At 46.9% G+C, this 27,902-nt stretch overlaps 1 long non-coding RNA gene and 1 pseudogene across 1 annotated transcript; both read right to left on the bottom strand.

Moving 5' to 3' along the window:
* Positions 1-1,274: 1,274 nt before the first annotated feature.
* LOC109570152 (developmental pluripotency-associated protein 2 pseudogene) lies at positions 1,275-2,361 on the bottom strand (annotated as a pseudogene).
* Positions 2,362-20,311: 17,950 nt separating this feature from the next.
* On the bottom strand, positions 20,312-27,157 carry LOC139176395 (uncharacterized). Its single transcript, XR_011560820.1, has 3 exons — positions 27,080-27,157; positions 26,843-26,932; positions 20,312-23,287 (listed from the first exon to the last, which is right to left on the bottom strand). It is a non-coding gene; the product is annotated as an uncharacterized lncRNA (long non-coding RNA).
* Positions 27,158-27,902: the final 745 nt, after the last annotated feature.

The following is a 27,902-nucleotide window of genomic DNA, read 5'->3' as shown; positions in this document are numbered from 1 at the left end:
ACTTTCAAGAGTCTTCTCCAACACCACAGTTCAAAAGCATCAGTTTTTCAGCACTCAGCTTTCTTCACAGTCCAACTCTCACATCCATATATGACCACTGGAAAAACCATAGCCTTGACTAGATGGACCTTTTTTGGCAAAGTAATGTCTCTGCTTTTGAATATGCTATCTAGGTTGGTCATAACTTTTCTTCCAAGGAGGAAGCATCTTTTAATTTCATGGCTGCAGTCATCATCTGCAGTGATTTTGGAGCCCAAAAAAATAAAGTCTGACACTGTTTCCACTGTTTCCCCATCTATTTCCCATGAAGTGATGGGACCAGATGCCATGATCTTCGTTTTCTGAATGTTGAGCTTTATGCCAACTTTTTCACTCTCCTCTTTCACTTTCATCAAGAGGCTTTTTAGTTCCTCTTCACTTTCTACCATAAGGGTTGTGTCATCTGCATATCTGAGGTTATTGATATTTCTCCTGGCAATCTTGATTCCAGCTTGTGCTTCTTCCAGCCCAGTGTTTCTCATGGTGTACTCTGCATATAAGTTAAATAAGCAGGGTGACAATATACAGCCTTAATGTACTCCTTTTCCTATTTGGAACCAGTCTGTTCCGTGTCCAGTTCTAAATGTTGCTTCCTGACCTGCATATAGGTTTCTCAAGAGGCAGGTCAGGTGGTCTGGTATTCCCATCTCTTTCAGAATTTTCCATAATTTATTGTGATCCACACAGTCAAAGGCTTTGGCATAGTCAATAAAGCAGAATAGTCTAGTTACCATTATTACTGTACAATTACCCCCCTTCTCCCATCTCACCCATTCCTCACCCATTCCCCTCTGATTACCATTTATTTTGTATTAAGACACTGACCATATATATTCCTTTTTTCCCCCTCCCTCTTTGGCTGAATAGTTAAGCACTGAGTCCTAACCACTGGACCACCAGGGAATTCCTGATATGAACCATCTAAAAGCAGTGATGGGACTCCCTTGGTTGTGCAGTGGATAAGAATCCACCTGCCAATGCAGGGAACATAGGTTTGATCCCTGATCTGGGAAATTCCCTGTTCAGCAGAGCAACTAAGCTTGAATGCCACAACTACTGAGCCCGCCTGCTGCAGCTGCTGAAGCCCATGCACCTAGAGCCTGTGCTCCTCAGCAGGAAAAGCCATCAAAATGAGAAGCCTGTGCACCACAAAGAAGAGTAGCCCCCGCTCACAGTAACTAGAGAAAGCCCGAGAGCAGCAAAGAAGACCCAGCACAACCAAAATTATTAAATTATTAATTTTTTAATAAAAAAAGTATTGATTGTGTGTCCAAACCAAGTTTCTTCTTCTTCCCCATTGCAATTAATCTTTCCATAATTTTCTTATTTCTTTTAGCACATTCAGGGCATACCATATTATCTTCTAGGTCTGAGGATGGGAAAGTGCAGGCAGGTAGCAGGAAGAGAGAGAACATCTCCTGGGAGTGTCAGGGACTCAGGCCTGACCTGCATGGAACTGCAGGCGAACCCAACCTTCTATGTCTGCTGGGAACAGTCTGCCACTGACCACACACTACTGGACGCCTGGACCTTGTGGCAGAACGGGCTAAACAGAGATAGGAAGGGGCTGGGAACTCACAGCCGTAGGTTGAATGGCTTGCAGCAATTCTTTAAAAAAAAAAAAAAAAAACACATCTTTTTATGTATTTATTTTGGCCAGGCCATGGGCATGTGGAATCTTAGTTCCCCAACTAGGGATAAACCGGTGGCCCCTGCACTGGAAGTGCAGTCTTAACTGCTGGACCATCAGGGAAGCCGCTCAGCAATTCTTGACCATGCTGCCAACATGGCTTCCTGAGCTGAAGTTAGCGCTTCAACCATATTAGTTCCTTCCTTGCTCTCACTCATATCCTACTTTTCTGAAAGCTTGCATTCTTGGTCACCATCTTGTGTTTCCTTCAACATGACTGCAATCTGGCTTCCTGAGATGACTCCGGAATTTAAAATAAAAAATGACTCATCTTTTTCAAGATAAGCAAGTTTCTGGAGTCTCAGATAAATCTCTATTTTCTGGCCACTGGTACTCAAATTAAGTTGTTGGCACCAGTTCTGCAAAGTGTCCTGATGAACCTTATCAATTGGAGGCATCATGGTCTGCAAGGAGAAACTGGTTTACTGCAACTAGATTTGGGGCAAGCTTCAAACTGTTCATTTGTTTAAGGAGGATGAACTTGATCACTTGTATTCGGCAGATCCACATTGATTTCTGAAGTTGAAGAAACACTTGGTTCCAGTTCTCTCATTAACTGGAACCAATGTAAGAATCACTTTTCCTTTATCTAATGCCTCTTCAAAGGAATTCTCATAATATGGGTGTGCCATTTTTCTGTTTTGTTTTTTAATTCTTTACCAAGGTAGGATTCACATTTGTTGTTGTTGTTCATCGCTAAGTCATGTCCAGCTCTTTTCGATCCCATGGACTGCAGCACGTGAGGCCTCCCTGTCCCTCACCATCTCCTGGAGTTTGCCCAAGTTCGTTTCTATTGAATCAGTGATGCTATCCAACCAGATTCACATACCATAAAATTAACCTTTGTTGGGACTTCCCTGGCAGTGCAGTGGTTAAGACTCTATACTCCCACTGCAGGGGCACAGGGTTCAATCCATGGCAAAATAATAATAATAATAAATTAACCACTGTAAAGTGGTTAACATCTCAATGGCATTTAGTAGTACATTCACAGTGTTGTGCAAACGCCACCTCTATTTGGTTCTAAAACATTTTTATCATGCCAAAAGGAAACCCCCTACCCGTTAAACCACCATCACTCCTGTTCAGTCTCTACCCAGCCCCTGGCCACCACCAATCCACCTTCAGTCTCTGGATTTACCTCCTCTAGACATTTCATATAAATGGAGTCACACAATAAGGAACTAGACATCTGTTGTTTTTAGCTGCCCAGAACACCATTTCCCCTTCTGCTGACCATAGCACCCACATTTTACTTTGGGGAAGCCATCCCAGCCTTCCCTTCAATCCACTTGAATGCCCTACCCACTGTGTGCAGGGGCAGGCACATGATCCAAGTCTGGCCAATCAGTCACCCTGATTGGCTCAGGGATGGGCTTGTGACTCAATCCCAGCCAATGAGAGCAGTCACAGGACGTCTTCTGGAGCAAGGTGCTCTCTGCTTGGCTTGCTGAGTCAGCAAAATGGGATGCTGGGGTTACTGGCAGCCATCTTTGCCACCATGGAAGGAGTGCCCATCTGGGAAAAACACCCACCCAGAGGAAAACAGAGACAAAGCACTGCATCTAAGCAAAGGGCTCTTGTGCCCAATGCAAAGAAAGGCAAACTCAGAGTGGGAGTTTGCAACAAAGCAAGGATTTTGTTGCAGGTCTCCAAGCAAGGGGATAGGAAACAAGTCTCAGATCCACTCCAACTTGGTCTCTGAGTTAGAGATTTCTCAAGGGGAACAGGTGCTGGGGTTAATCTTCTGAATCATCTGTGGTATGTGTGTCTTTGAACCCACGGTCTGTGAAGCCAACGTAATGTGCACAGGTCATCTTGACCTGGAAGATAACCTAGATCATCACATCAACTGTGATGCTTATTGGAAAGCTGTGGCTCACAGCACCTGATATTCACTACTTTTTATTGATTCGGCAAACGAATTCTGCAAACAGATTTGGGCTAGGACAAAGAGGAGTAGGAAGATCAAAAACAGAAACCTGGGGCTACCCTGGTGGCTCAGTGGTAAAGAATCTGCCTGCCCATGCAGGAGACATCGATTTGATCTCCGATCCAGGAAGATCCCACATGCTGAGAAGTGACTAAGCCCATGTGCCACAACAACCAAGCCTGTACTCCAGATCCCAGGAGTCGCAACTAGTGAAGCCTGGGTGCCCTAGAGCAGGTGTTCCACAGTAAGAGAAGCCACAGCGATGAGAAGCCTGTGCACAGCAACTAGAGAGTAAGTAGCCCCTGCGTAGCACAGCTAGAAGAAAGTCCTGGCAGCAATGACCCAGCACAGCCAAAAATAAATAAATAAATTTTTTTAAAAAAAGAACAGAAACCCAAATATTATTTTAATTATAAAGTAGCCATAAGACTCAGCAGGAGGTTTCAGCAGGAGGCCGGTTCTTGTCAACATTGTCTGAGCACCTGGATCCAACTCTGCCTGAAGGCAGAACTATCCCCAAGACATTTCACTTTTGAAAGGCCATCACATCTTTTTGTGCTCAAGCTGATTGGAACTGGGTTTCTGTAATATGGGACTAAAAGAGACCCAAACAATACATGTGGCATTTCACTCACTTGCCTTTGCATACCTCCATCCCTAATAAAGTAAAATACAGCTCCTTAGCAAGGAACATACAGCCTCCCTGATCCAGCCCTGTCTCCCTCCTCCTTCATCCTTGTACCACTGCCCCCATCTTGTTTACTATGCCAGCCACACAGTTCATACACACACAGACACACACACATGATGTTTTCCTTCCTTAGGATCTCTGCTCTTGCTGCCTCCTCTGCCAAGAATGCTCTCATCACCCCCCCACCCGACCCCCAAATACTTACTCATTCTTTATCACTCAGTTCAGGCATTACCTTCTCTGAAAAGCCTTCACTGACTCAGTGCCCCACCTCTCATCCAGCAAAGAGCCAAGTCCCTCAGGCTCCCCACAACTCTGCGGGTGGTTCAGTCACGGCACTTGGCTGCACATTGTTAATTATCTGCCCACATCTCAAACATGGCTCCCTGCTGACAGTATGGTGCTCAGGCCAGGGTGAGGCTTCAAGACATGTTGAATGTCACTTGAATGTCATTCGAGTCTGTTGAATGAATGAAGTGAACTGCTTGAAAAGAGAGCTTATTTCCCAAGATTTTCCCTAAAGATACAGAGTTTAAATTTATGCAGCAGCCTTCATCCAGACAAGCATTTTGTCCTGTATAAGGATGCAATGTCTAATATTTCAATGATTGATCTTTGCTTTGACTGAAATTGGACTCTGGGCCCTTCCCACCCTACAGCCCCACTCCACCCCCACTCGTAGTTGGGTAAGGGTAGTGGGCACTCGGAGAGACGTGACCTGCTCGAAGGAAGGCCTCCGACTCCCCTGTTGATGTGGGGAGCACCGAGGTCTCTCCCCCAGCATGGGACACCACCCAAAGCCTGTCTCATGCTTCTCATAGTGACCACATTCGTGACTTTAAATGTGAGAGCCTGGAGGCTGCCAGAGGGGGTCGTCTGCTGTCCCCCTTCCTCACTGATGATTCCGACTTGCAGCCAAGGCAGTTATGTCAGGTTTCTCCTGCCTCTAGTCAGCTGGCTCCATGCACTCAGAGGCAGCGTCTGGGTCTCCGTGAGCAGAGAAGGGCTCAGAAGCTGACATTGATGTGATGGAGCCAGGAGCCTCCCAGGCATATCTTTCCTCCTTTCTGGGTGTCCCAGAAGGGATCATCCCTCTGGATGCCAGTTAAAATGTGAACAGATGGGGTGGGACTGACCTGGGTACCAGGGGCTGATTGTGCTGTGTGGTTAGTCACTCAGTCATGTCCGACTCTTTACAACCCCATGGACTGTAGCCCACCAGGCTCCTTTGTCCATGGGGATTCTCCAGGCAAGAATACTGGAGTGGGTTGCCATGCACTCTGCCAGGGGATCTTCCCAACCCAGGGATCGAACCCAGGTCTCTTGCATTACAGGCACATTCTTTAACATCTGAGCCACAAGGGAAGCCCAAAAATACTGGAGTGGGTAACCTATCCTTTCTCCAAGGGATCTTCCTGAACCAGGAATCAAACTAGGTTCTCCTGCTTTGCAGGTGGATCCTTTACCATCTGAGCTACCAGGGAAACCCTACTGTCCTGAGTCAAAGGTTGGAGGTGCACATGTGCCTTTACCCTAATGATAAGCAACGTTAGTTTGTTCCCAGGGTTCTCCTTCTCTAGTCTCTCCAGTTACCTGTCAGGGAGCAAAAGTCTTCTCTCTGGACACTTGGTGCCTCCTGGAGCTGCTGGTCTAACTTCCGCAGATAGACTGCTCACCAGGACTCTAGCATTCTAATAACCTAGCCCATCCTAGGACTTAATCAGGAAGAATGGACCCCACTGTTCCTGGCAGTATGGGGAGAGCCTGTTGTTGAATTCTCTCCTGGGGTCAGCAGCTTAGGGCCTGGCAGGCTGGAAGCCTCCTCGTCTCGTTACCAAAAGAGTGTGTGGGGTCTGGCTCCTCACCATTCAAAAGCCAATAAACAGGCCAGGTTGGTGGAAAGGAAAGTTTGCTTTATTTCAGATGCCAGCAACTGTTGGGGGAGGGTGGTGGACACCTGTCCAAAGGCTGACCCCCCCTCCACACTGGCAACCAGTGGGGCATGAACTTTTATAGAGAGAAGTAGAGGGAGTGCTACATGCAGAAACAGCACAGTCAGCTCTGACAGTCATCCTCAAATTGGTCATCAGTGTTCTGAGCAACGTCATCTTGGTTGTTTTAGATACAGTTAGTCTTCAGTTCCAGGGTCAGTTTGTTCCTGTTTCTTTGTGGCCGGTTCTTGGAACTGTGGCAGCTCATGTCCTGGGTGCAATCTGGTCATCATCTAGTTTTCTCCACTTGGTGTTTCAGTCTCTATAAGACAGCTCTCAGGATATGGCTCAGAATATTAGCTGTAGTCCCTGAGAAGGAACTGAAGGTCCTTGACTATGCCTAATGACTACATTATCGTTATTTGGTCTCCGTAGACTATTTTCCTTTGTTTCTGTGTTTCTCACTTCTCTGATTAAACTTATTCTTTGACTAAAGTTTGTCCACAGACAAAAGACAGGCAGAGGGCGTGGGGGACAGGACCATAAGGTACTGCTCCGTGTCACTCTGAGAAGCCAAGCCACTCACCTGCCACCTGCCTGGATTTGAAGCACCTGTATGGCTCATGCACTCCCCCTGAGGTCATACAGTGACCCTACAAGTTCCCAACCAGACCCAGATGCCCCAGCAGACAAGCCAAAGTTGCTTCCTAGTGATTCATTGTTCCAGGAACAGTCTATTAATGTGGAAGAAGGGGGATGTTTCATTTACGTATTCATTCATTAATGACCATCCCTGGTGGTCCATTGGCTAAGACTCCAGACTCTCAATGCAAGGGGTCTGGGTTCGATCCTTGGTGAGGAAACTAGATCCGACATGCCACAAATAAAGATCCCACATGCTGCAAGGAAGATTGATGAACCCAAATACTGCAACTAAGACCCCGTGCAGCCAAATAAGTAAATAAATAAGGAACTAATAAATAGCAGAACTCAATTACATTGAAAATGGGAAAAGAGTAGAGAAATTCAATGAAGGAAACTGATTCCCCCCCACACACCCAAAAGAATCAATAAAATTGACAAATCTTTTTTTTTTTTTTAATAGCTAAGTGCCAGAGAATTCCCTGGCAGTCCAGTGGTTAGGACTTGGTGCTTTCACTGCAAGGGCCTGGGTTCAATCCCTGTTCAGGGAACTAAGATCCCACAAAGACAGGCAGCGCTGCCAAAAAAAAAAAAAAAAATTACTAAACACAAGAAGAACACAGTGACAAAGTACCCTGGAACCGGAGAGAGAGCCAGAGTCCCGCTGAGGATCACCCTCTTTGCTTCAGTTTATGTGACAAGAACTTACAGAACTTTCTGTGCCAGGCATTGTCTTAAGAGCAGCTACCAAACCATTTCATTCTCATAAGAGCTTGGTGGAGTTGGTATTATTATTACCACACAATATGGAAGCTGGGGGCACAGTGCACAGAGAGGTTGAGTAAGTTGCCCAAAGTCACACAGCTGCTAAGTGGCAGGGTGACATTTGTATCCCAGCAGTCTGGCTGTGGTCCTACACTTAGCCAGCCCATCTGCCAACAAGCCAACTCAGAGGTCAGAGGTCAGCCAATCCAAGGGCTCTGTGCAAGGCTGTGGGGCTCCCAGGCTGGACAGCTTCGTCTCTGTCTGCCAGCCATCAGGGGTGACTCCAGGAGCCAAATGGGTCCCTCCAATGGAGCAGCGAGAGGTGGCCTTCCTGACCCACAAAACAAGGTTTTTACACCTGCTCTTGAATGAACAGTTTGTTCCTGAAGGAAAAGCAGCACAAGGAAACCAAATTCTGGATAAAGAGCGTCTAGTTCTACCAGTGAGAGGGGATGGTGGCTCCAGGACCCATGCTGCCCCTTCCACGCAGACCACTGACCACAACGTGAACACTAGCCAAAGGGAACTTTCTTGAGGCCCCTGTGGCCACATCACCAGCTCAGAGGTTGCCGCCTCCCTAGTGAGAGCTGACTGGCTCCTGGGAAAAGGAGCAGGTGGGATTCTAGACACAGGAGTGGATCACATTCCAAATGGTCTCCGCTCTCAGAAAGGGGCAGCTTCTGGCGGTCCAGTGGCTAAGACTCCGTGCTCCCAACTCAGGGGGCCCAGGTTCAATCCCTGGTCAGGGAACTAGATGTACATGCTGTAACTAAGACCCAGCGCAGCCAAATAAATAAAAAGAAAGGGGCAACTTCTGGATCAGAAAATCAAATAAATATATTTTTAAAAATCTTCAGTGTACATGGGCAAATACAGTAAGTCTCTCTCCAACCCCTGTCCACCCCCAGCCACCCATTTCTCTTCCCAGAGGCAACCTTCTGGAGTTCACCAAAGCCCTGTTCTCATATGTGTCACACGCGTGGTTCCAGCGTTCCACATGCGAGGTCTGGAATCACCAGCTACCTCAGGTCAAGTCACTTGCTCTTTGGGGGCCTCAGTATTCTCAACAGCAAATCAAGGGAACAGACAAGATGATGCAAATACTTCTGCCACTCTAAAGGTCAGCTTCAAATAGTAACCATAATAAAGGAGGTAATAGACAGGAAACTGCCTTGTCAACCAGAAATGTTGAGGCATCACAACCCAGTGGGCAGAGGAACCATAGAAATCAAAGAAACTGGCCCGAGTAGAACCATTCCAATATCTACTTGGCTCAGACCAGAGGCCAGAAGCACATGTGTTGTTTACCCCAGGATTCCAACAGCACCCTCCATCCTCTGCTCCCTGGGTGGATAAAGATGCTCTCCAGCCAGCTCATCTATCTGCTCCTCCTTGCTAAGCTCTCCTCTGAGCCTGTGTTCAGGGGCCAGAACTCCATCCACCACCCTGAAGACCTGGGTTGCAAACCCACACGGCACTTCCAAACTTGTGAAAGAGATAAGGGGTGTGGAGATGAAGCATCTGAGTTGGGGAGGAGGTGGTCACTCCCAACAGAGCAGCTTCTCAGACTTTGATCTTGTCAAACGTTTGCCTTAACGAGCCATGAGGCATGTCCACCGCCCTTGGGAGGCTATTAGTTTCCTAAACAGGCTCTTTGCCCAGAAACCATCTTATCCACAGCCTATCGCTTTCTTTTCATAATATCACACCATTACTCCTACTTACACCCTCCCAGACTCCTCCAACCTCTCCTTCCATCTGGGACCCTCGCATCTGCCAGATGGAGGCCACAACTCCCCGAAACCCATGCTACGGCCAGGCTGTTGTTTCATCTTCACTCATAATCAGGCCCTCCAAGCTCTTCATCACTTTTATTGCCTTCATTCCTCAAAATTCCCTCCAGAGTCACTGGTGAACTATGTGAAGACCCAAAAGAAAATTCTCCCGGTAAGAAACATCCTCTTATCTCCAAGGGTGCTATTTTTGTGCAAGGACTTCTCATCGGCCTGATTGCAGACACGATCTTGGCTGGATTGAGCATATTTGAGATACTCATGGAATCACATGTTCTATCTGAGCGTGAGTTTTCTTCCTGCTCCTGGCCTGCTTTTCTGCCCTCCCTGGATCCTCTTTATCAGGCTGTAAGAGGAAACTGCTTTGTGTCGTGATGTTTCTGTGTAAAGCACATTAAACCTGAGAAGCAAAGCCATGTGACTTAGCGGGTAATCCTGGAGCTTTGGGACCATCCCAACCACCTCCCCTGGTCATTCCAGCATCCCAGGTCCCTGAAAATGCCCATGGAGAGGAACTTCCCTAGTGGTCCAGTGGCTAAGACTCCAAGACTCCACACCCCCAATGCAGGAGGTTCAGGTTCGATCCTAAGTCAGGGAAGTAGATTCCACATGACTCAACTAAGAGTTCACATGCCAAAACTAAAACCATAAAATTAAAAGACGTTTGCTCCTTGGAAGAAAAGCTATGACAAACCTAGACAGCATATTAAAAAGCAGGGACCTTACTTTACCAACAAAGGTCTGTATAGTCAAAGCTATGGTTTTCCCAGTAGTCATGTATGGATGTGAGAGTTGGACCATAAAGAAGGCTGAGTGCCAAAGAATTGATGCTTTTGAACTGTGGTGTTGCAGAAGACTCTTGAGAGTCCCTTGGACTGCAAGGATATCAAACCAGTCAATCCTAAGGAAATCAGTCCTGAATATTCATTGGAAGAAGTGATGCTGAAGCTGAAGCTCCAATATTTTCACCACCTGATGCAAAGAACTGACTCATTGGAAAAGACCCTGATGTTGAAAAAGTTTGAAGGCAGAAGGAGAAGGGGGTGATGGAGGATGAGATGGTTGGATGGCATCACCGACTTGAAGGACATGAGTTTGAGCAAACTCTGGGAGATGGTGAAGGATAGGGAAGTTGGGTGTGCTGCAGTCCATGGGGTCACAAAGAGTCAGACATGACTGTGGGACTGAACAACAACTAAAGATTCCCCATGTCACAGTGAAGATTGATGATCAAAGATCCCAAGTGCAGCAACTAAGACCCAGCACAGCCAAATGAATAAACATTTTTTAAATGTCTGTGGAGCATCTTCCACATAGCAGATACTGCTGGAGGGCTCAGCCACATTATCTTACTCCCCCGAAAAAACCACCCAGGAGGTTTTCATTATAAGGAGTGGACAGTAGGGTTGGACAGGTTACGTGACAAACCCGACCACACGGTCAGGAAGTAGCGTGCATGCTAAGTTGTTTCCATTGTGTCCGACTCTTTTCAACCCTATGGACTGTAGCCCGCCAGGCTGCTCCATGGAAGGGGTTCATGGGATTCTTCAGGCAGAAATACTGGAGTGGGTTGCTCTGCCCTCCTCCAGGGCATCTTCCCTACCCAGGGATGCAGCCCACGTCTTTCATGTCTCCTGCATTGGCAAACATGTTCCTTACCACTAGCACCACCTGGGAAGCCCCAAGAAGTAGCAGAACTGGGATTTGAACCCAAGGATATGAACCTTGACTGTGGAACTCATAATCTGTCAACGCTCATGACTGATCATCCCAGGACATGAAGGGGCTGGTACTTTTGGCAAGGAGGGACTTATTCTCCAATCACTGCTACCTCTAATAGTAAACAGCCAAGTGCATCTGGTCTCTGGTCCAAACAGAGCAAAAGATGCTCTGATGACTGTATTCATTCATTGGTTTCCCCAAGAACTGCATCACACCATTGGTCCTTACTGAGATGAGAATGCGGGAAAACTCCAGATTTGGGTCACAGATCTTTCCTGTTCTTGGGCAACTGGTGTTTTGTTCTTCTAGGTGGGACTTAATGTTTACTATTTTAAACACGTCAAACAGGAACTTGTACATGAATGTTCATAGCAGCATTGTTCACAAAAAGTGGAAACCACCCAGGTGTCCATAGACAGATGACTGGATGAACACAGGGAAGCACAGCCATGCATTGGAATGTCGCTCAGCCATAAAGAAGAATCAAGTTTGGGCACAACCCAGTGAACCCTCAACACATGCTCAGAGAAGGAAATGGACACAAACGGCAGCACAGGCTGCGATTCCATTTACATGCCCTTGTATTCTGATCCATGTGGAATGTCAAATCAAGCCTTCCATTGTCTGTCATGTCAGATTGCTTAATTTTATGGTTGAAATTACTTTCCCTTTGTCAGATGTCATAATCTGGCATGATAGCGTAATTCCTCAAGGAAGTTCGCTCTTTGTTAGGGATATCATGCATGCTTTGTATGCCAGGTATTTCAAAATATTATCCTGCGTTATCAAGTCAGACATGACTGAGCAGACACAGGCACACCATTTATATGAAATGTCCAGAGGGCCTTCCCTGGCAGTCCAGTGGTCAGGACTTCCACTGCAGGGGGTGTGGGTTCAATGCCTGGTTGGGGAACTAAGATCCTGCAAGCCTCATAGCACAGCCAAAAGCTTTTTTTTTTTAACTTTTAATTAAAAAAAAAAAAAAAGAAAGAAATGTCCAGAATAGGTATATCTATAGAGGCAGAAAGCAGACAAGTGATTTCCAGGGGCTGGAGGGAAGAAAGAACTGAAGGCAGCTTCTTAATTGGTGTGGGGTCTCTTTTTGGGGTGATGAAAAAGTTCTGGAACTAAACAATAATGGTGGTTGCCGGGCAGGGTAAATGCCTCTAATGCCACTGAAGTATATACTCTAAAATGATTTAAAATGGTAACATTCATGTTATATGTATTTTGCATGCATACATTCTCAGTCAGTCATGTCTGACTCTTAGCAACTTCATGGGCTGTAGCCCGCCAGGCTCCTCTGTCCATGAGATTTTCCAGGCAAGAATACTGGAGTGGGTTGTCATTTTCTTCTCCAAGGGATCTTCCAGACCCAAGGATCAAACCTGAGTCTCCTGCATTGGCAGGTAGATGCTTTACCACTTGGGTCACCTGGAAAACTTATTATGTGTATTTTACCACAATAAAAAAATTAAATGGGGCTGCAGTCTGGCACTGCAGACTCCTCTTTGCTGACACACAGCTCAATCATCCTTCCCTGGATAAAGTGGCTGGAAGTTAATCACTGTATAGATGGTGCCCATAAGCTTAAATTATACATAATAGCCCAGCTCTGGGAACCCTACTTCCCAGGTAATGAGCATTAAGCTAAAACACCTTTGTTAGCTCACAGGGAACATCCTGACCAGGTCCATCGGCCAATGACTGCAGCCTTGTTGTTGTTCAGTAACCAAGTCATGTCCGACTCTTTGCGACCCCACGGACTGCAGCATGCCAGGCTCCCCGGTCCTTCACCATCTCCCAGAGTTTGCTCAGATTCACTTCCATTGAATCGATGATGCTGACTGCAAGGTGATGTGCAGAAATGAACATGTCCCCTCCAGAGTCTGAGTGGAAGCAGGTTGTGTTTGAGTTTGCTCCCTCCCCTTTTAGTATGGAAAGAGCCAGAATTCTAACTCGGGCGAGATGGTTCTCGGCAGCGTGAGTCCACCGGCTTCTCAGTTTGCTTGCTTTCCGAATAAAGTGATTCCTTGCCCCAACAACTCATGTCACAATTATTGGCCTGTCAGGCGAGCAGTACAAGCTTAGACTCGATAACAGAACAAACTTCAGCTTTTTCCCCTCAGTGAAATGGGGGCCTTGGGAGGTTTCGAGCAGAAGAATGACATGATCTGATTCATGATTAAAAGGATCAATGTGAGGCTTCCCTGGATCCAATCCCTCATCTGGGAACTAAGATCCCACATTCCGCAACTAAGACCCGATGCAGTCCAAAGTAAAATTAATTATTATTATTTTTTAAATGATCAGTGTGGCTGCTATGTTGAGAAGATTCTGGAAGAGCAAAAGGGAGACTCCCCAGGGGGTTATTACAGTAATTGGTAGAGAGAGGAAGCAGGGGAGGTGGTGAGAACAGTCAAATCCAGAGCATCTTCTCACATCACCAAACTGAAGGAATTTTTCTGAGAGACTGGATGTTGAGTGTGAGAGAAAGAGCCAGGGATGACCCCAGCGTCTTTTGCCTGGGCCACTGGAAAGATGGGGTACAGATCACAGGGGTCAGGAGCAGACTGGGATGGGAGGGCGGAAGTGGTTGTGCAGAAGTTAGCTTTGAACTTCCTGTTGGGCAGCTCAGCAAGATGGAGAGGCAGGTGGACGAGGGAGTCTGGAGGCAGGGGCAGTTCAGGCTGCACTGATGGCTGGAGACACTTGGGAGGCAGAGAAGGAGGGACCAGTGGAGGAGGCTGAAGACCAGCCATCAGCGAAGCAGGAGAAAACCAGGAGCATATCATCCGTGACCCAGACAAGAGCCGTTTCAGGGGAGCGGTGAGGACAACCGCAGCCCATGATCTGGAACATTCCAGATTTTGCTCTGCACCCCAGTTCTAGAAGGAGTCTTCAGACCTGCTGCCCATCTCCCTGACTGAAAGACGGCCCCTCGGGTTCAGTCTTTTTTTTCCCCCTCGCCATTTTAGCCATTCTAAAGTGTGAAATTCACTGTAACTATTTACAGGGTTGTTCAACCATCACCACTATCTGACTCCAGAACATTCTCATCTCCCCCCAAAAACCCCATCCCCATTAGCAGTCATTCCCAGTCCCCCCTTCCCCCAACCCCAGGCAGCCACTTATCTACTTTCTGTCTACATAAATTTGTTTATTTCCTTTCCTGCAAATGGAATCACATAATATGTGGCCTTTTGTGTCTGGTTTCACACATTGACCTTCATGTTTTCAAGGTTCATTCGTGTATCAGTACTTCATTCTTTTTATGACTGAATAGTATTCTGTTCTACACGTATGCTACATTTTATCTATTTCTTTGTTGATAAACATTGGGTGGCTTCCATTTTTTTTTTTTTTGCCATTGTGAATAATGCTTCTAAGAGCATTTGTGTACAAGTTTGTTGCACAGATGTACAGTTTCAATTCTCTTGGATGTAAACCTAGTTGTGGAATTACTGGGGCATGTGGTGACTTTGAGTTTTGAGGAGCTGCCAGCTCACTTCCACAGGGGCTGTACAATCTCCCTGGCCAGCTATGAGGGCAGTCAGAGTCTTTCTGAACTGAAATTGCTCTCCAGCCCACTCTAATTCCTCCTGTGTGCACACATGTGTGTACTGGGGTCTGTGATCCAGGGGACCCCAGCCTCCTCAGACTCTAATTTTGGAGGAGCCAGTTTCATTGAGCAGTATAGAGGGCGTCATGGCAACCTGTAGCTTCTGGACCAAGCTTACCAAGAGGGAGGGACAGGAGGCCCTGGGGGTGGGGGGTGGTCCCCATAATGCTCTCACTTCCAAGATGAGAGAGAAAAAAGCCTCTTCACTCATCAGACCCACAAGGGAATATCCAGTGTGGGGAAATCTACAGAAAGTAGATAAGTGGTGGCTTAGAGCTAGGGGCAGGGGTCAGGAAGGTAGTTAGGAGACAGCCAAACGGCACTCAGTTTCTTTTTTTTCCCGGTTTTATTTTTGGCTGTGTTGGGTCTTCGTTGCTTTGTGCGGGCTTTCTCTAGCTGCAGTGAGTGGGGTCTACTCCTTGTTGCTGTGTAAGGGCTTCTCACTGTGATGGCTTCTCTTGTTGCGGGCTTCCCTTGTGGCTCTGCTGGTAAAGAATCCGCCTGCAATGGAGGACACCTGGGTTTGACCCCTGAGTTGGGAAGATCCCCTGGAGAAGGGAAAGGCTACCCACTCCAGTATTCTGGCCTGGAGAATTCCATGGACTGTATAGTCCATGGGGTCACAAAGAGTCAGACACGACTGAACGACTTTCATTTTCACTCGTTGCAGAGCATAGGCTCAAGAGTTGTGACACGGGTTTAGGTGCTCTGTGGCATGTGGAATCGTCCTGGATCAGAGATTGAATCTGTATCCCCTGCGTTGGCAGGCGGAGTCCCACCTACTTTGCCACCAGGGAAGCCCAGCAGTTTTCTTTTGAGGGGATTTAAAAAACAAACAAAAAGACTAACATTGAAAGAGGTAACAGTTTCACATATCTGTGAATCTTCTAGAAATGACTGCACTGTACACTTTAAATGGGTAAACTCTATGATATGTGAATTATATCCCTCCCTCCAACAATTAAAAAAATAAAAAACCCACAATGGAGACTAGAGAAACTCAGGGATAGAAGCCAAAGAAATAAAATTCTCTCAAGAAATCAGCAGGAAAGCCCAATTTTCATCCACAGGTTTTCGGCAACATTCTTGCGATATCAGCCCTCGCCTTGACCCTCTGCACATCTCTTAGGTTTGTGCCCAAACTTTTCCCACGGAGAGTCTGAAATCTTAGCACACCCCAAAGGCGGTCCAGAAAGGTCCAGCCCCTCAGCTCTGGGTCAGTTAAACATGGTCTCAGCGCCCCCTGGCGGACACTGGATACTGAGCCTTCATACACGCTCACTTGCTCAGTTGGGTCTGACTCTGCGACCCCATGGACCTCAGCCTGCCAGGATCCTCTGTCCACGGGATTCTCCAGGCAAGAATACTGGGGTGGGTTGCCATTTCCTCTTCCAGGGTATCTTTCCTGGGATCAAACCTGGGTCTCCCGTGTCTCCTACATTGACAGGTGAATTTTACTGAGGCACCTGGGAAACCCTACTGAGCCTTAGGAAGGAGCATCTGGAGGGAGTTGGTGGCTGGACCAGTCTGAATAGCCTCTTCCCAGCAAATATTCATTGGAAGGACTGATGCTGAAGCTGAAGCTCCAATACTTTGGCCACCTAATGCAAAGAGCTGACTCTTTGGAAAAGACCCTGATGCTGGGAAGGATTGAGGGCCGGAGAAAGGTGTGACAGAGAACGATGGTTGATGGCATCATCGACTCAATGAACATGAGTTTGAGAAAACTCTGACAGTTAGTGAAGGACAGGGAAGCCTGGTGTGCTGCACTTCATGGGGTCAAAAAGAGTCAGACATCATTTAGTAACTAAACAACAACAAAGCCCATGGGGTACCTCTCAGTGACTGAGTCCCTTTGCAACAAAAGGTCAGTCCTAGTCCCTGCATGTCCTTTAAAAACAAAAATTAAACTTTTTATTATGGGGTATTTATTATGGAGAATTGCAAACGTATTTTTTAAAAATAGAGAAATAGGGAATTCCCTGACATTCCGGTGGTTAGGACTCCATGCTTCCAGTGCAGGGGGCACAGGTTCAGTCACTAGTAGGGGCACTAAGATCCCACATGCCACCAACACGTTGTCACATTTATCCTCATTTCATCTTGACCTCTACCCTCTCCCTCCAACTGTTATTGTTTTAAAGCAAATCCAAGAGAGTATATTATTCCATCTGTAAATATTTCTAAATGCACAAAAAGTACAGAATCTTTTTAATCTCACCACACCTAAAAATAAACTTCAACATAATTAAATCATTAATGCTGTATTATGAATAGTCTCCTTGATGCCAAAAATATTCTTTTTTTAAAAAGCAGTCTGTTTGAATCAGGATCCACTGATTGGTTGACCTGACATTTAAATTTCTTTTTATCTATGGGTTCCCTGTTCATCTTGCAATTTATTTGTTGAAGAAATCTGCTTTTAATTTTTTCCAACTTTATATTTAATTGACAACAATTATATACATTAAGTATACAAAGAAAAGATTTGATACAGGTATACACTGTGAAATGATTGCCATAATCAAGCTAATTAACACATCCATATCTTCACATAGTTGCCTGTCTGTATGTGTGTATGTGTGTATTAAGAACACTTAAGACCTACTCTCTCCATGTTTTGCTATCTTAACACATAACTTGGATTTGCAAGTGACCTGGGATTGTAGCCATGTTCACGAACAGAGGGAATGGAGCCACATGCCAACCGTGTTTTATGATCTGAGCCACAGGGGTTTTACTTGCTTTTCATCCCCAGGTTCCCCAGCTCTCTGTGGCTCTACTAGTTTTATCGTAGAAAAATGAAGCTTAAAACAGAAAATGCACATGAAACTCTGTCAGAGAAAAATGAAAAATACTGCACAATTGATGTCTTTCAAATGACATCAATTTTTTTCCACGTCAAATTTTTTTTTGAACCTCAAATTTGTCCACGTCCTTTTGAGATTTCTGAGCCTGTGAAAGAGGTGTAAGAAACACGGGGATCTGTGAAACCCTGAGTGCGGGTGGGGACAGGCGAGGCCCCCGCCTAGTTCCTAGCTTGGTCACAGTCTACACGGAAGCCCCACACCCCTCCTTCTTCCCTGAGCTCAGAGGCCCTCCTGTTCTCCTTGCAGAACCATCAGCCATCCTCCAGCCCTGGCAGCCTGATCACAGAGCCTTTTTCTGGCAGCACTCTGACATCCAAGGCAACATCAATGATATTAAACTAAATATGTCACTTTGGGCCAAACGGTCCTTTGAAATTTCGATAAACATGGCTCAAATGCCCTTATTTCACAACCTGCTCAGGTCCAGACTAAAACCCCAAACACGGACTCACGGACACAGTGTTCTCTACTCCCTCCCCAACGGTTCCTACTCTGCTATCCCAGCCGGGCAGGGGCGCGGTGCAGGGGCTCCATTCAGCTTCTGGCCTGCAGAACTGTGCCCTTTGCCAGTTTCCTCTAGAATCTATTAATACTCAGGCTGTCCTAGGATGGGCACCTAGATACCAACAGTCAGGCGGGTGGGGGTCCACTCTCATCAGAGGGCTCGAGGGTGGCTCTTCAAGGGCTCTAGCCTGGGACAGAGGGCACACTGACATGGTGCCAACTGAGGACAGCACCATAAAATCATCCAGAAATGTGTTATTAATAAATATTTTATCCCTGAGTCTTCCCTGGTGGTTAAGATCCCGAACTCCCAAGTCAGGGGGCACAGGTTCAATCCCGAGGAAATAAGATCCCTGCACTCCACATGGTGCAGTCAAAAAATAAATAAAATTAGGTACACCTTAAAAGAAAAAAACTTTATCCTTACAAACAAGTTACCTAATAGAGTTTTTTAAAGTGGAATCTAGAATTCCCCCTAATGACCAATCAATTACCTCACCAGTACATTATTTTTTTTTCTTAATTTCTTTGTTTGATGAATTAAACAGTAGTCCCATCAACTTGGAAATTTGAAACACATACTTTGCCAATTTTTTTTTTTTTCCTTATTTGTGGTTGCTGGGGGAGATGGGCTTCCCAGATGGCTCAGTGGTAAAGAATCCGCCTGCCAATGCAGGAGACTTGGGAGACACGGGTTTCATCCCTGGGTCAGGAAGACGTCCTGGAGAAAGGGAATGGTAGCCCACTCCAGTATTCTTGCCTGGGAAATCCCATGGACAGAGGAGCCTGGCAGGCTACAGTCCACAAGGTCACAAAGAGTCAGACATAACTGAGCGACTGAGCACACACGCAGCAGGCACGCACTGGGGAGACAGGAGTGGCTAAAGGCCCTCCAAGTGGTGGCACTCAGTCAGTGTCCCTTAAAAACCAGGGAGCAGGGCCCTTCCCTGGATTTCCTGCTCCTTGACAGACAGTCCCCGGAGAGGCCTGTAGGTACATCCATCCCTACCAGTCCAGCTTAGTAGGGTGGGCTGCCTGGGGCTGGTACATGCTTTCCAGAGAGGAAGGGGTTGGCTCCTCCACCTCTGGGGTTGTGTCCTGGGAGAGCCCAACGGGGAGACACAGGACAAGCATCCTGGATAGAGTTGTAGAGCACAGTTCTACAAGCATCCACCAAACCTGTCCTGGGGATGGCGACCCCAGGACCCGAGAGAGAGGAAACCGGGAGAAAACTCAGCATGGCCGCCCCTAGAGACGCTTGATTAATGAAGGTACAATAGCCCACTCCAGGATTCGTGCCTGGAGAACCCCATGGACAGAAGGAACCTGGTGGGCCACAGTCCATAGGGTCGCAAAGAGTCGGACACTCCTGAAGCGACAGGGCACGCAAGCACTCGATGCTCACTGCTGGCAAAGCAAGCCGCACACAGCGACAGGAGGGAGCATGGCTCTGCCCCAGGCCGCCGGCCAGTGCTGCCGCTCCCTATGCGGCCACCAGGGGGCGCAGCGGCGCCTGCAGGAACGCGGAGATCTGACGATTCCCTCCTGGCTGGTATTGCTGTCCAGCTGTCCGCTCAGGGCCATCCACCTGTGTCACTCCGGTAATTTTCATCGGCGCCCACAGTAGGTGCACTACTGTGATTGCCAATTTCGCAGACACGCATCCACTTGGCAAGTTTCCCAGCTGAAAAGTGGTGGAGCCAGGACCTCTGGAGCCAGAGTCCAGAGGCAGTTTGCCCAGAAGGTGACTACCCAACCCTTGGATTTAGGGATGGGAGTTGGGTTTTGTTGTTTTGGTCATGTGGAATCTTAGTTCCCCGACCAGGGATCGAACCTGTGCCCCCTGAAGTAGAAGCACAGAGTCTTAACCACAGGACCGCCAGGGAAGTCCCCACCCAGCCCATGTTTTACAGTCACCATCAACCCCCTCAAGTGTCCCCTCCTAGGCTGTTGAGGCCTGGAAAGGTGGGCATGACCTGAGCAGGCCTGGATGTGGGACAGCTGGGGTCCTTTGCTTCTTCTGGAGCCCCTCTCCTGTGAGCTCCCATCTCTCCTTCCACCCCCCAGCTCAAGGTCTGATGACTGGAGTAGGAAGGGAGATTGACTCAGTAATTTGTAATGGACTTTATTTTTTAGAGCAGGTTTAGGTTCACAGCAAAATTGAGCAGAAATTTCAGAGATTTCCCTTTTACCTCCTGTCGCTTCACACTCACAGGCTTCCCTGGTGGTAGAGAATCTGCCTGCCAATGCAGGAGATGTGAGTTTGATCCCTGGGTTGGAAAGATCCCCTGGAGAAGGAAATGGCAACCCACTCCAGTATTCTTGCCATGGAAATCCCATGGACAGAGAAGCCTGGCAGGCTACAGTCCATGGGGTTGCAAAAAGAATCAGACATGACATAGAGACTAAACCACAACTCTCACACTCATAGCCTCCCTCACCACAGAGTGACATTTTTGTTACAATCAATGAACCTATGCTGACACATCACCACCCAAAGTTCATACTTCACTTGGGTTCATTCTTGGTGTTGTACATTCTATGGGTTTTGACTGATGTATAAGGACACATATCCACTAGTGTCTTACAGAGTGAAACTTCACTGACTAAAAAGCCTCTTCGTGTCTCCTGTTAATCCCGCTCTCCCCCATCCCCTGGCAACCACTGATCCTTTCCCATCTTCAGTTTTGCCTTTTCCAGAATGTCATATATGTGGCTGGAATTATAAAGTATGTAGCCATTTCAGATTGGTGTCTGCCACTTGGTAACATACATTTGTATTCCCTACATCTTTTCATGGCTTGAGAGCTCATTTCTTTTTAATCTTGAATAATATTCTTTTTTTTAACAAGCTTCAGGTTTATTTATTTTATTTTTTTATTTTTTGGCAGCACAGCTTGTGGGGGTCTTAGATCCTGGGCCAGGTACTGAACCCAGGTTCACATCAGTGAAAGAGTGGAGTCGTAACCACTGGACCTCCAGGGAATTCTCTTAAATAATATCCTGTTGGGTGAATATTCCACAGTTCATTATCCATTCACCTTCCAAAGGACCTCTTGTTTGCTTTCGAGTTTTGGAGATTATGAATAAAGCTGCTCTGGACGTCCGAGTGCAGGCTTTTGTGTAGATGTAAGTTTTCAGTTCATTTGGGTAAATACCAAGGACTGAGATTGCTGGATTATATCGGTGAGAGTATGTTCAGTTTCATAAGAAGCTGGCAAACTGTCTTCCAAAGTGGCTGAATCACATTCCATTCCCACCAGCAATGAATGAGAGTTCCTGCTGCTCCACACCCTCATCAACATTTGGTGTTGTCAGTGCTCTGGATTTGGGCCATTCTGTTAAGAGTCTAGCGGTATCTCATTGTTTTAACTTGCATTTCTCTAATGACATATGATGTTGAATATCTTTTCATATGCATGTTGCCATCAGTATATCTTCTTTGGTAGGGTGTCCAAATCTTTTGCCATTATATTTTTTTCTTTTGCCGTTTTATAATTAAGTTGTTTGATGTCTTGTTGAGTTTTAAGACTTTGTTGTATATTTTGGATAACAGTCCTTTATCAGATATGTCTTCTGCAAATATTTCCTCCCAGTTTGTGGCTTGTCTTCTCATGCACTTGACATCTTTTTTCACAGAGCAGTTTTTATTTTAATGAAGTTCAGCTTATCAGTTCTTCCTTCATGGATTGTGCCTTTGGTGTTATATCTAAAACGTCATCACCATACCCAAGGCCACCTAGATTTTCTCTGATATCATCTTCAAGAATCTTTACTGTTTTGCTCTTTGTATTTAGGTCTATCATCCATTGTGAGTTAATTTTTCAGGATGTAAGATCTATGTCTGGATGCTTCCTTTGCATATAGATGCCCAGCTGTTCCAGCACCATTTGTTGAAAAGATTTCCTCTGTTCCTTTGTATTACCTTTGCTCCTTTGTTAAAGATCAGTTAACTATATTTATGTGAGTATGCTTCTGAGCTTTCTATTCTGTTCCATTGATCTAGTTGTCTGTTCTTTTGCTATTATTATAGTCTTGATTACTATAGCTTTATAATAAGTCTTGAAATTGGGTTAAGTCAGTCCTCTGATTTTGTTCTTCTCCTTCAATACTGAGTTGGCTATTCTGGGTCTTTTGCCTCTCTAAATAAACTTTAGAATCAGCTTATCAATATCCATAAAATAATTTGCTGCCATTTTGATTTGGATCACGTTGAATCTGAAGATCGAGTTAAGAACTGACATCTTGCTGGGCTTCCCAGGTTGGCGCTAGTGGTAAAAGAATCCACCAGTCAATGCAGGAGACATAAGAGGTGCCGGTTCAATCCCTGGGTAGAGAAGATCCCCTGGAGGAGGGCATGGCAATCCACTCCAATATTCTTGCCTGGAGACTCCCATGGACAGAGGAGCCTGGCAGGCTACAGTTCATAGGGTCACAAAGAGTTGATCATGACTGGGTGACTTAGCACACACGACATCTTGATACATGGACACCTTCCTATTTATTTGGTTCTTTGATTTCTTTCATCAGAATTTTGTAGTTTTCCTCATATAGATCTGGGGGGCTGCTAATGTAAATGATGATATGTTTTTAACTTCAGTTCCACTCGTTTGTTGCTGGTGTACAGGAAAACTTTTGGATTTTATGTATTACCTTTGTATCCTACAGCTTTTCTAAAATTGCCCATTAATTCCAAGAGCTTTCGTTGTTGTTGGTCCTTTCAGATTTTCTACAGAGAAAATTGTGTCATGTGTGAATACAGTTTTATTTCTTCCTTCCCAATCTGTATAACTTTTACTCCCATTTCTTGTCTTATTGCGTTAGCCAGGACTTGCAGCGAAATGTTGAAAAGGACTAGTGAGAGGGGAGATCCTTGCCTTGTTCTTGATGTTAGCAGGAAAGCTTCAAGTTTATCACTGTTAAGTATGATGTTAGCTGTAGTTTTTTTGTAGATGTTTTTTAAGTTGAGGAAGTACCCCTCTTAATGATTTGCTGGAAGCTTTAATCTTGAATGAGTGTTGGATTTTGTCAAATGCTTTTTCTGCATCTGTTGATATGATCATGTGATCCTTTTTCTTCTTTAGCCTGTTGATATGATAGATTACATTCATTGGTATTTAAATGTTGAACCAGCCTTTCACACTTGGCATAAATCCCACTTGGTCATGGTGCTGAGTGAATAGTTTTATATGCTAGCCCTGTGACAGGTTATGTTTTCCAAATGTTACCACACCCAAGTTGACCCAGGAGACTATGCCGCTCTTCCTGACTCATGCCTCTAAACTGGAGAACTCCCTCTTTCCCTCAGTGGGACTGTCTCTATCTTTTTCCTCCCTTTGGCCATGCCACATGGCTTGTAGGATCTCAGTTCCCCAACACGGGATTGAACCCCAGGGCCTCGGCAGTGACAGTGAGAGGCCCTAACCACTGGACCATAAGGGAATTCCCCAGTTTTCATCATTTTAGAGCAAGTAGATATGGCCAGGAGCCCACAGCCCCAACACTTTCCTCCTCTCTCCTCTGTTATCTCAAGGCTCTGCCCACTTGGCCTGGTGCGTACATGCTCAGTCATATGCAATTCTTTGTAACCCTATACAGGCTCCTCTGTCCACGGGACTCTCCAGGCAAGAATACTAGAGTGGGTTGCCATTTTCTCCTCCAAGGGGTTTTCCTGAGCCAGGGATCGAACCCAGTCTCCTGTGACTTCTGCATTGGCAGGGGGATTCTTTACCACTGAGCCACCCTTGAACTGGAGGCCACCCCAAACCTTTGGCAACAGATCTGGTGACCTAGGCAGGTCTGGATCACCCTTCTGTTGACCCCACATTCCCAACACAGTGAAACACAGGCTCCATGGCAGAGCCCCCAGGCCCACACAGTGTCTCCAGCTGGTCTTCTCCGCCTTGCTTCCTCCCTCCTTCCCATCCCAATTCCCAGCCCCTTAAACCCTGGCTGCAACAGACAGTCAATCAACAGCTGGTACATTCTTCCTGCACATATTTATCAAGAGCCCGTTTATGCCAGGCCATAACCTTGTTCTGAGATACAAGCAAACTGGACTCAGTCCCTGCCCACAGGAGCCTACAGGGCCTTGGGAAAGCAATGTGGTAAACAACTCCTGTAACAGAGTGGGTCAGTGCCAGACAGGGGTGACCCAGGGGTCTTTTGAAGTTCTGTAGTCTCCTGCCTCTCTGTTCCTTCTCTTTGACACACCTTGTTTAAAACATAATGATTTTATTTATTTATTTTTGGCTCTGCTGCATCTTCACTGCTACATGGACTCTTCGCTGGTCATGGTGGGTGGGGGCTACTCTCTAGCAGTGGTGCGCAGGCTTCTCATTGTGGTGGCGTCTCTTGTTGCGGAGCATGGGCTCTAGGGCACGTGGGTTCAGTACTTGCAGCTCCCAGCTTCTAGAGCACAGGCTCAGTAGTCACGGCCCACGGGCTTGGTTGCTAGGCAACATGTGGGAATCTTCCTGTCCCAAGGATCACATCTATGTCTCCTGCATTGGCAAGTGGATTCTTTACCACTGAGCCAGCCGGGAAGCCCTACACACTTTTTAAAATGTTCTTCCAGATTCTTGGCACAGCGAACTCCTATTTATCCTGCCAAAGCCCAGCTCAGATGCTTTGTCTCTCATGAAGCATTTCTTGGTTGTCCTTTCTGCCCCGACAGGCGTAATTGCCTCTTTGTCTTTGCCTTTGTAGCACTCGGTGCATGCTCCAAGGCCCACCTTTGGTTCTCGCAGGGCTGGATGTTCCTGACCTCAAGTACAACTCCCCATGTGACCATCAGGCAGCCTGGACTTCTGCTTTCAACTCCAACTGCAACCCCCCAACCCCTCCTTCTGGAGCCAGCCTGAGACCTTTCCCCTGCCCCCCGCCCCCACGCCTCTCTGCTGCAAATGCTTTCATCTCCAGCCTTCTCCCAAGACTGGCCTATTATCACTTCAAGCATCCTTGAAAGCAGGCATTGGCAACAGGGCTCTGGGAGCTTGGCCAGGGCCACCCTGTCTGGTTGGGCAGGATGCACACGTCACACATTACAAGGGCCCCATTCACATAACAAACACATTGCACATCATAGATCTGGGTGTTTAATGCACCAGTTTCCTGGCAATTAAGGGTCTTGAGGAAGGGACGCCTTTTACTAATTTTCACAGGGCAGTGGCCCTGGGTCTGAGGCAGTCAAGGCCGGACAGAGCCAGCTGCCTCGGGTACTGAACAACACCAAGGGCGCTGGGCCCAGGGATGTCCAGGGAGGTGGGGGAGAGGATAGCTTGGCTCCAGACACAGCCACACCCCTGTGGTTCTCTCTGCCTGGACCTTCTATTCCTGGTAGCATCTCACTGGGCCAGGAACAAGTGGCTACTGACTAACGGAGGCCTCCAGGAAGCATGAACTGTAGGCATGAAAGCTTTTTAAAGTCAAGTGTGGGTGAAGAGGCATCTAGTGGGGAAATAGAGGACAAGGCAGTGGGTGTAGCCCCAGCTGTGCGTGACCTTGGACAAGTGATCTCATTTCTCAGCTTCCCCATCTGGGGTTTGGGGTAGGGAGGCTAACTTCCCCATGGACTTTGCAGAGAAGAAATAGGACTTTGCTTGTAAATCACTTAGCACAGTAAATCTGAATGTGGGTGACCATCAGAGAATAAAACAGCTCTGGGAGGTAGGCCCAGCAGGAGGCACTCACTGGACCCTGGGACTTTAGGAGCCCTCAGAAAGGTTTTAATTACTTCCCCAGTGGGCGCAGTGGTAAAGAATTCTCCTGCCAATGCAGGAGACACAAGAGACTCAGGTTCGATCCCTGGGTCAAGATGATCCCCTGGAGTAGAAAATGGTAACCCACTCCAGTATTCTTGCCCAGAAAATTCCACGGACAGAGGAGCCTAGTGGGCTACAGTCCACAGGGTCACAAAGAGTTGGACATGACTGAGAGTATGGCACACACACAATTTACAAAATCAAGAGGAAAAAGTGAATATATTAATAATGAATATATAGCAGCAAATCCAGCCTGAATTATGTCTGCTTTGTGTTAGGTTTGCCAAAATGTTCATTCAGGTTTTTCTGAAAGATGATATTAAAATACCCAAATGAACTTTTTGGCCAACCCAATACCAATTTTTAATTTAAAATTTTTTATTTATTTTTTTTTAATGAAGGATGAGACCCAAAAAAACAGAAGTGCTCAGGGCCTGTGGAAGTCACAGTGCAGGCCTGAGCCCTACATTATGCAAATACTCTGGACATCCTTTCTTCAGGGACATCAATCTACTTGGTAAATAACAACAGAGCTCTGACATATCCCTCTCTGAAAAGGACACTGCAGTTTAGTCGCTAAGTTGTGTCTGACTCGGCGACCCCATGAACTGTAGGCCACCAGGCTCCTCTGTCCATGAGATTCTTCAGGCAAGAATACTGGAATGGGTTGCCATTTCCTTCTCCAGAGGATTTTCCCAACCCAGGGATTGAACCTGGGTGTCCTGCATTGGGAGGCGGGTTCTTTACCACTAAGCCACCGGACACACTCAAGGACAAATTCTAGGCAGGTGTTCTTAGAAGTACCCCCCCAACACACACACCCAGCAGCCCCACCGTCATCCCAGGGGAGAGTGGGTGATAAGCCATACATTTGTACCTTTGAGGCCTTGACAGTGGGTGTTGAGCAAGTATTGATCCAGTGACTTGATTCTGGGTTTCCCCGGTGATGTTCAGATTCAGATTCTCACTGGGAAAAGAAAAAAAAGGAAAACACTTGGCACCAGAGACTCAAACAAACCAGCCTGATCCAGGATGGCTGGCAGCAGCCAGAGCTTATAAATAACTGCGCTGTGGCCCCAGCCCCGGAGGAGCCATTGCGTACAGCCCATCCCACCTGGGCCTCAGCTGGCACCTGTGGCATCTGCAAGCTGCTATTTGCTGCTGGAGGAAGAGGGACTTGGGTGACTTTCATGGCTGCACTTGTTCTGGCCCAACAGGTGGCCGAGCTCCCAGCCGGCCAGCGTGGGAAAGGTCACAGGACTCATGTTACTTGCCTTGAACACGTGTCCTGCAGCCTGGGACCCAGACTTGTTTACTTTATTATGAAATGTGTTTTAACAACCCACGCTGCTTTCTTCTGAGGCTAAAGGATGAGAGATGAGGGGTGCCTGCGGGCAGCCTCCTAGGAGCCATCATGCTTAGAAGCTGTGGCTCTGGGAAGGGATAAGGGGTCCCTTGTCCCCAGGGGTGGGGGTCTCAGTGAGCCCACTTGCCCTGTGCACTGTCCGTGACCATGACTCTTCTCACAGGCCCTGTCTCTGCCCTGCCAAGCTGTCAACATCTTCCATGACTCCCACTTGTTGTTGTTGTTCAGTTGCCAAGTTGTGTCTGACTCTCTGTGACCCCAGGGACTGCAGCATGCCAGGCTTCCCTGAACTTCAGTATCTCACTGAGTTTGCTCAAATTCACATTCACTGAGTCCATGATACTAGCTAACCATCTTATCCTGTCCTACCCCCTTTGTCCTCCTGCCTTCAATCTTTCCCAGCATCAAGGTCTTTTCAGTGAGTCAGCTCTTCACATCAGGTGCCCAAAGTATGGGAGCTTCAGCATCAGTCCTTCCAAGAAATACTCAGGGTTGATTTCCCCTAGGATTGACTGGTTTGGTCTCCTTGCAGTCCGAGGGACTCTCAAGAGTTTTCTCCAGCACAATTTAA

The sequence above is a fragment of the Bos indicus genome, chromosome 16 (assembly GCF_029378745.1).
Source record: "Bos indicus isolate NIAB-ARS_2022 breed Sahiwal x Tharparkar chromosome 16, NIAB-ARS_B.indTharparkar_mat_pri_1.0, whole genome shotgun sequence".
NCBI lineage: Eukaryota > Metazoa > Chordata > Mammalia > Artiodactyla > Bovidae > Bos > Bos indicus.
Note: the sequence above shows the minus strand (reverse complement) of the source record. Positions and strands in the feature narration are given on the sequence as shown.